This window comes from Henckelia pumila, chromosome 1 (genome assembly GCF_033568475.1).
Source record: "Henckelia pumila isolate YLH828 chromosome 1, ASM3356847v2, whole genome shotgun sequence".
NCBI classification, from domain to species: Eukaryota; Viridiplantae; Streptophyta; class Magnoliopsida; order Lamiales; family Gesneriaceae; genus Henckelia; species Henckelia pumila.
This window is the reverse complement of record NC_133120.1, coordinates 168,788,483-168,798,278: the sequence shown is the minus strand read 5'-3', so window position 1 is coordinate 168,798,278 and position 9,796 is coordinate 168,788,483. Positions and strand designations below refer to the sequence as shown.

The 9,796-nt window shown below is 29.2% G+C and overlaps 1 non-coding gene and 1 pseudogene across 1 annotated transcript; one reads left to right on the top strand and one right to left on the bottom strand.

Moving 5' to 3' along the window:
• Positions 1-1,293: 1,293 nt before the first annotated feature.
• Positions 1,294-1,404, bottom strand: LOC140876872 (small nucleolar RNA R71). The gene has a single exon (XR_012149103.1). It is a non-coding gene; the product is annotated as a small nucleolar RNA R71 (small nucleolar RNA).
• Positions 1,405-1,462: 58 nt separating this feature from the next.
• On the top strand, positions 1,463-9,746 carry LOC140874432 (uncharacterized; annotated as a pseudogene).
• The last annotated feature ends 50 nt before the right edge of the window (positions 9,747-9,796 follow it).

The following is a 9,796-nucleotide window of genomic DNA, read 5'->3' as shown; positions in this document are numbered from 1 at the left end:
TGTCAATATGATACAATAAATACTACAATAATTATATACTATAAATATATGTATCTATTTATAATAAAGTCATATATATTATTTAGACGATAGCGTGACACTGTCGGTTGTTCTAAATAATATATTGTGATTTGAACTAACATTTACTTTCTCGCATCTAACTTTTACTTTATCGCAACTAACATTTACTTTTCCGCAACTAACATTTACTTTCTCGCATATAACATTTACTTTTCCGCAACTAACATTTACTTTATCGCATCTAACATAAAGTCATATATTTTATTTTGACGATAGCGTGGCTCTGCCGGTTGTTCTAAATGAAATATTGTGATTTGATCTAACATTTACTTTTATGTCAATTTATATTTATGCATTTATATATATATTATGGGTACCATGTATTAAATATCGACTGATATTAATATAGTGGGAACTATATTATATGATATACTTGTTTAAATATTTCATTGTTCTTTTATGTTTATTCTTATTTTAGTTTCTTTTATTTATTTTTATTAAACAATCTTAAATAAACCAACAATGAACCTTTGAAACCTTGACAATTTTATAATTTGTGTATTTGAAGTTTTATAATAATATTTTCATCTATAATATATTATTGCTAAAATTAAACTTACAACATCCTCTCCGTGGATCGATCTCGTACTCACGAGTATATTACTTGCAGACAACCTACACTTGGGTGAATTACAATTTAAGTTGTAGCAAGTTTTTGGCGCCGTTACCAGGGAGGTATAAATTAAGTTTAATTTTGTTATTATGTAAATAGTATGTTGTTTTTTATTGTATGATTGTTTGGAGTCGTAAACAAAGTGGTAGACTTGTTCGAGTAACTGAAAATATTTTAAACATGGACGATAATTCTAATAATCAAGATGATAATAATAATAATAATCATCATCAAGAACATGAACAACCAAGAACACTTAGGCACCATATGAATCCAATAAGAACTAGTACACCATCTTGTTTAGTTTTTTCTCCTGATGCATCTAATTTCAATTTTAAGCCACAAGTCATTCAACTTTTACCAAATTTTCATGGCTTAGATTCTGAAAATCCATATTTGCATTTAAGAGAATTTGAGGAGGTTTGCAACACTTATAATGATCAAAATTGTAGCATGGATACTGTTCGATTAAAGCTTTTCCCTTTTTCCTTAAAAGATAAAGCTAAAACATGGTTGCAAAATTTGAGATCAAGTTCAATAAGATCATGGGAAGAAATGCAACAACAATTTCTAAAAAAATTTTTTCCTTCCCATAGAACAAACTCTTTTAAAAGACAAATTACAACTTTTTCTCAAAAACAAGGGGAAACATTTTATCAATGTTGGGATAGATATAAAGAGTTACTTAATACATGCCCACATCATGGTTTTGAAATATGGAGAATAGTTTCTCAATTTTATGAAGGTTTAATACCTAAAGATAGGCAAATGATAGAATTCATGTGTAATGGAACTTTTGAAGATAAAAACCCAAATGAAGCTATGGAATATTTGGAGTCATTAGCAGAAAATGCTCAAAATTGGGATAATATAGGCTCAATTGAACCACCAAGTAAAACCAATAATTCAACAAATGGGGGTGGTATTTATCATCTTAAAGATGATGTAGATGTTCAAGCTAAACTTGCATCTTTAGCAAGAAAAATCGAGTCATTAGAAATGAAAAAGAGTGATCAATTAAAAAGTGTTCAAGAAATTGTTTGTCATATATGTGACACACATGATCATCTTACAAAAAATTGTCCTACTTTGCCTTCATTTAAAGAATGTCTCCATGAACAAGCCAATTATGTTAACAATTTTAAAAAACCAACATTAGATCCTTTTTCACAAACATACAATCCTGGTTGGAGAAATCATCCCAATTTTAGTTGGAGGAACGATAATAATGCACAACCTTCACAACAACCTTTTCAAAATAACCAAAATCATCAAGGTTATGCTCCTTATATCCCACCTCCAAGAAAAAATTTTGAAGATGAAATTCATGCATACATTCAAAAGCAAGAGTCTATCAATATTCAAAACATTCAATCTATGAATGATTTGAAAGAAACTCTTGCAAAATTTGCATCTGCACTTAATATTCATGAAAAAGGAAAATTTCCATCTCAACCACAACCTAATCCTAAAAATCAAAATCAAGAAAAATTTGATCAAGTAAAATCTGTTATTACTCTTAGAAGTGGTAAAATAGTTAATGATCCATATAGTGATGAAAACAAAGATCAGTCAAACTCAAAGAGTAAGGATGAAAATCTTGATACTTTCGAGAAAGATGATACTTTGAGTCCTAAGATTAAGAAAGTTGATGATAAATTATCTGAAATAATATGTGAGTCAAATAAACATGTTCCTTTCCCTCATGCATTAGTTAATAATAAAAAACAAAAAAATGATTCTGATATTTATGAAGTTTTTAAACAAGTAAAAATAAATATTCCATTATTAGATGCTATTAAACAAGTGCCTTCTTATGCAAAGTTTTTAAAAGATTTATGTACTGTAAAAAGACAATTGCATGTAAAGAAGAAAGCATTCTTAACGGAGCAAGTAAGTTCTATTATTCAAAATAATTCTACTTTGAAATATAAAGATCCCGGTTGTCCAACAATTTCATGTATTATTGGAAAAAATAAAATTAAAAAAGCTTTGTTAGATTTGGGAGCAAGTGTGAATTTAATTCCTTATTCAGTTTATGAAAAGCTTAAGTTGGGAGATTTAAAACCTACATCTGTTACTCTTTTACTAGCCGATAGGTCAATCAAAATACCTAGAGGTATCGTAGAAGATGTGTTAGTTCAAGTCGATAAATTCATATATCCTGTGGATTTTATTGTCTTGGATACACAACCAATAGAAGTACATAACGAAATTCCAGTAATATTGGGACGTCCATTTCTAGCAACTTCAAATGCTTTAATTAATTGTCGAAATGGAATAATGAAATTGTCTTTTGGAAATATGACTTTAGAACTTAATGTGTTCAATTTATGTAAACAACCAAGTATTAATGAAGATGAAGATGATAATGCAATAGAAACAATTGTGGAAGAAAATATACACCAAGAAAACTTAAATCAACAATCTGAAGTTTGTTTAGTGGAAAGTTTTGATTCAAAAAATGTTTTTAAATCAAAGTTATTTGAAGAAATTAATGAACTTGAAGAAGTAAAAGAAAATGATCATCCAAAACTTGAATTAAAACCCTTGCCAATAGAACTAAAATATGCTTTTCTTGGTGAAAATCAAACATATCCTATTGTAATATCTTCTACCCTCTTACCAAAACAAGAAGAAGATTTAATAACACTACTTAAAAAACACAAAAATGCAATTGGATGGACTTTGCAAGATATAAAAGGTATAAATCCTTTAATCTGCACACATAGAATTCATTTGGAAGAAAATGCTAAAACATATCAACAACCACAAAGAAGATTAAATCCACACATGAAAGAAGTTGTTAAAAATGAAGTTTTAAAACTATTAGATGCCGGAATTATTTATCCAATCTCGGATAGTAAATGGGTAAGTCCAACACAAGTAGTACCAAAAAAATCAGGCATCACTGTTATAAAAAATGAAAAGGGAGAATTATTACAAGCTAGGATTCCATCTAGTTGGCGTATGTGCATTGATTATAGAAAATTAAATGATGCAACTAGAAAAGATCACTTTCCGTTACCATTTTTAGATCAAATTTTAGAGAAAGTGGCAGGTAATCCTTATTATTGTTTTCTTGATGAGTATTCGGGGTATTATCAAATACCAATATCATTAGAAGATCAAGAAAAAACTACTTTCACTTGTTCGTTCGGAACTTTTGCTTTTAAAAGAATGCCATTTGGTTTATGTAATGCCCCGGCTACTTTTCAAAGATGCATGCTAAGTATTTTTAGTGACATGATTGAAGAATTTGTGGAAGTTTTTATGGATGATATAACTGTTTTTGGAAACTCATTTGAAAACTGTCTTAAAAATTTGGAAGAAGTTTTAAAAAGATGTGAAGAAAAAAATCTTGTTTTAAATTGGGAAAAATGTCACTACATGGTTAAATCCGGAATTGTGTTAGGGCATGTCATATCTGAAAAAGGAATTGAAGTTGATAAAGCTAAGGTTGATGTTATTGCTAATCTACCATCACCAAACACGATCAAAGAAATTCGATCATTTTTGGGTCATGCGGGATTTTATAGAAGATTTATAAAAAATTTTAGCATAATATCGAAACCAATTTCAAATCTTTTAACAAAAGATGCACAATTTGAATGGACTCAAGAATGTGAAACTGCTTTTAAAAAAATAATTAATCTTTTAACTACATCACCTATTTTACAACCTCCTGATTGGTCTTTACCATTTGAATTAATGTGTGATGCAAGTGATTATGCTGTAGGAGCCGTGTTAGGACAAAGAAAAGAAGGTAAACCTTATGTGATCTATTATGCAAGTAGAACCTTAAATAGTGCTCAAATCAATTATTCAACAACTGAAAAAGAATTACTTTCAGTAGTGTTTGCATTAGATAAATTTCGATCCTATTTAATTGGTTCTACTACTATTGTTTACACTGATCATTCTGCCATAAAATATTTATCAAATAAACAAGATGCTAAGCCGAGATTAATAAGATGGATTTTGTTGTTACAAGAATTTGATCTTGTAATAAAAGATAAAAAAGGAAAAGAAAATGTAGTAGCCGATCATTTATCAAGAATAATTTCTAAATCATCTCAAAATGAAATACCAATAAATGAAAATTTTCCGGATGATCAACTATTTTATGCTACTACTATGCCTTGGTTTGCTAATATTGTAAATTTTCTTGTGACAAATAAAATGCCTTCTCATTGGAGTTCACAAGATAAAAATAAATTCTTGAAAGAGGTCAAAAAATTTTATTGGGATGATCCTTATTTGTTTAAGTATTGTCCTGATCAAATTTTTCGACGATGCATACCCGACAATGAGGTAAGTAGTGTCATTAAATTTTGTCATTCTGAGGCATGTGGAGGTCATTTTTCGTCAAAGAAAACAGCTGCAAAAATCTTTCAATGTGGATTTTATTGGCCTTCTTTATTCAAAGATACACATTCATTTTGCAAATCTTGTGAAAATTGTCAGAAAATGGGTTCAATTTCAAAACGAAACATGATGCCTTTAAATCCAATCATGATTATTGAAATATTTGACAGTTGGGGAATAGATTTTATGGGTCCATTTCCATTATCTTTTGGATTCACTTATATTTTAGTAGCTGTCGATTATGTTTCAAAATGGATTGAAGCAATTGCATGTAGAACTAATGATCATAAAGTTGTGATAATTAATTTTTGAAAGAAAATATTTTTAGTCGATTTGGAATACCTAGAGCTATAATAAGTGATGGGGGAAGTCATTTTATAAATAAATCATTTTCTTCGTTGTTAAGAAAATATGGTATTACACATAAAGTTTCTACTCCATATCACCCTCAAACGAATGGTCAGGTTGAACTTGCAAATAAAGAAATAAAACAAATTTTGGAAAAAACAGTCAATCCAAATCGAAAAGATTGGTCTTTAAGATTAAGTGATGCATTATGGGCATATAGAACTGCATTTAAAACATCATTGGGGATGTCACCATATAGATTAGTTTTTGGAAAGCATTGTCATTTACCTGTTGAAATTGAACATAAAGCTTATTGGGCAATTAAAGCGTTTAATACTAATTTAGATGATGCATCTAAATCAAAAAAATTGCAATTAAATGAACTAGAAGAATTAAGAAATGATGCATATGAAAATGCAAAGATTTATAAAGATAAAACAAAAGCATTTCATGATAAAAATATTATGAGAAAATCTTTTGAAATCGGACAAAAAGTTTTACTTTATAATTCTCTCTTGCATTTGTTTCCAGAAAAACTTAGATTGCGATGGTCTGGACCATTTATTGTTAAATTTGTCTATCCTCATGGTGCTGTTGATGTTGAAAATCCTAAAAATAATAATGTATTTAAAGTTAATGGGCAAAGACTTAAACCGTTTATAGAAAATGAAGTTCTTAATGAAGAGTTTATGCCTTTATATGATCCAACTTAATTGTTACTTATATTTTTATTTTATTTTTGCAGAATTGAGTTCACTTCCCGATTAAGTGGCGGATAACGGTACTCCGTGACTACTTTCAGTCGGTTTTATTTCAATTTCCCAAAATAATTGAATATATATATATAAATATATATTATGGATGAAGCTATCAAAAAACTTGGTAAATATTTTCCATCTGTTTCTAAAAAAGTTCTGAGAATGATTTATGAAGGCAGATGTGAAAGATTGAGAATGCTTATGCAAAAAGGAATCCCGGAGGATATTCGTCTTATAATTGAAGCCAAGGTTCGATTAGGTGGTGAAGTTCCAAAATTCTTACTTGTTCGAAATGTGTCTGGACTAGGAAAAAGTACCTATGCGAAGAAAAGAAGGGCTAAAAGGTTAGATGTTTGTCATAATTGTGCCAGATGGACTTGTAATAGACAATGCAGATCTTTGGGATATGTTTCCACAAATAGAGAAGATAAAATTGATTTCATTAAGAATGGGCTGAGTAAAGAGTCATTGGATGATATCTCATTGACTCTTGAGACGCATTCTAGTGGAGATGTACAAGGTCAACTTCTCCGTTTATGGAAACTATTCCAAGCGCAGCGTCATGGTGATGGTCTTGGGAATCTGACTAAAAAAGACCCTATTTGCCAATTTATAAGAAAATTGGATGGTAAGCCAACCCTCGACTCATAAATATTGAAGGAACACTGTGAGCCACAATCACATCACTGTTTATACGCATGCATGTTATTATTATATATTATTTTTTTTACTATTTTCATCATTTTGTTCACATCTGTATTCCTATTTCTGTCTTATTCCTTTTTTTCCTTATAAAATCACTCAACTCTCTCTATATTTTTTAAAAGAAAAGAAAAAAACATGACAGGATCTTCTTCACAAAAATTGAAAAATATTTGTGTCTTTTGTGGTTCTAATACTGGAAAGAATGAAATATTTGTTGATGCAGCAATTAATCTTGGAAAAAATTTAGCAGAGAGAAAAATTCACTTGGTTTACGGAGGAGGCAATATTGGGTTAATGGGATCTATTTCAACAGCAGCTCATCTTGGAGGTAGTCAGGTTTTGGGTATTATTCCTACAGCTTTAGCTGAAGGAAATATTACAGGTGTTACGGTTGGGGAAGAGTTGAAAGTTTCATCAATGTACGAGAGAATAACTAAAATGATAGAAAATTCTGATGCTTTTATTGCCTTACCTGGTGGTTTTGGTACTTTAGAAGAAATTTTTCATTTTGTTTCTTGGGCACAACTTAATATCCATAATAAACCTGTTGGCTTGTTGAATACCAATAACTATTATGATGGTTTGTTGACTTTTCTTGATGTAGCCGTGGAACAAAATTTTATTTCAGAAAATTCACGAAGGATGCTCATTTCTGCTTCGAATGAAGACCAATTAATTGATGATCTCCAAGCTTTTGTTCATCAACCTGATTCAGCTATAACAAAGATCAATTGGTCTCAACCAACCAGTAAGAAAAGAAAACTGGATCATTGATTCAACATGTCATGAAATGGTTTGTGTTTGTTCCTCATCTTCAATAATTTCAGGTGATATCTCTTTCATCATGTACTCTTTATTTTTCTTAAAAAAAAAAAAATTAAAAACAATGTCATATTCAGGTTTGGGGGAGGGTTTATCTCTAAAAAAAAAAAAAAAAAATTTAAAATTTTTTTTAAAAAATATATTTCTATAATAATATTTATTTTTCTTTTTCAATGGCAGAGTAAGGAGTCAAAAACTCCTGACACGCATTAGTTTTTATTTATCATCTTATCACAATAGATTAGATTTTAATATTTCGTATATATTTAAATTGCAAACTACTAAGAAAATGAAGTCTTTTTGTATAGATGTTTATTTATTCTTCTTTTTATCAATTTAATAGAAAATATATAATTGATGGGATATAAGTTATAAATAATATATAATTGTGTGTTTTCAAATACATATTTTCTAAAACTTTTATGAGTATATAATTAAAGTGATATTGATTGAATAAATAATAACATGTATAATTGAGGGAATTAATTTGTAAAAGTGCAATAGTTACTCACATAAATTTCTCAATTCTTACCCCTCACTCACAAAATTTATGTGAGTAACTATTGCACTTTTACAAATTAATTCCCTCAATTATACATGTTATTATTTATTCAATCAATATCACTTTAATTATATACACATAAAAGTTTTAGAAAATATGTATTTGAAAACACACAATTATATATTATTTATAACTTATATCCCATCAATTATATATTTTCTATTAAATTGATAAAAAGAAGAATAAATAAACATCTATACAAAAAGACTTCATTTTCTTAGTAGTTTGCAATTTAAATATATACGGAATATTAAAATCTAATCTATTGTGATAAGATGATAAATAAAAACTAATGCGTGTCAGGAGTTTTTTACTCCTTACTCTGCCATTGAAAAAGAAAAATAAATATTATTATAGAAATATATTTTTTTAAAAAAATTTTAAATTTTTTTTTTTTTTTTTTTTAGAGATAAACCCTCCCCCAAACCTGAATATGACATTGTTTTTAATTTTTTTTTTTTTAAGAAAAATAAAGAGTACATGATGAAAGAGATATCACCTGGAATTATTGAAGATGAGGAACAAACACAAACCATTTCATGACATGTTGAATCAATGATCCAGTTTTCTTTTCTTACTGGTTGGTTGAGACCAATTGATCTTTGTTATAGCTGAATCAGGTTGATGAACAAAAGCTTGGAGATCATCAATTAATTGGTCTTCATTCGAAGCAGAGATGAGCATCCTTCGTGAATTTTCTGAAATAAAATTTTGTTCCACGGCTACATCGAGAAAAGTCAACAAACCATCATAATAGTTATTGATATTCAACAAGCCAACACAGGTTTATTATGGATATTAAGTTGTGCCCAAGAAACAACATGAAAAATTTCTTCTAAAGTACCAAAACCACCAGGTAAGGCAATAAAAGCATCAGAATTTTCTATCATTTTAGTTATTCTCTCGTACATTGATGAAACTTTCAACTCTTCTCCAACCGTAACACCTGTAATATTTCCTTCAGCTAAAGCTGTAGGAATAATACCCAAAACCTGACTACCTCCAAGATGAGCTGCTGTTGAAATAGATCCCATTAACCCAATATTGCCTCCTCCGTAAACCAAGTGAATTTTTCTCTCTGCTAAATTTTTTCCAAGATTAATTGCTGCATCAACAAATATTTCATTCTTTCCAGTATTAGAACCACAAAAGACACAAATATTTTTCAATTTTTGTGAAGAAGATCCTGTCATGTTTTTTTCTTTTCTTTTAAAAAATATAGAGAGAGTTGAGTGATTTTATAAGGAAAACAAGGAATAAGACATAAATAGGAATACAGATGTGAACAAAATGATGAAAATAGTAAAAAAAAATAATATAATAATAACATGCATGCGTATAAACAGTGATGTGATTGTGGCTCACAGTGTTCCTTCAATATTTATGAGTCGAGGGTTGGCTTACCATCCAATTTTCTTATAAATTGGCAAATAGGGTCTTTTTTAGTCAGATTCCCAAGACCATCACCATGACGCTGCACTTGGAATAGTTTCCATAAACGGAGAAGTTGACCTTGTACATCTCCACTAGAATGCGTCT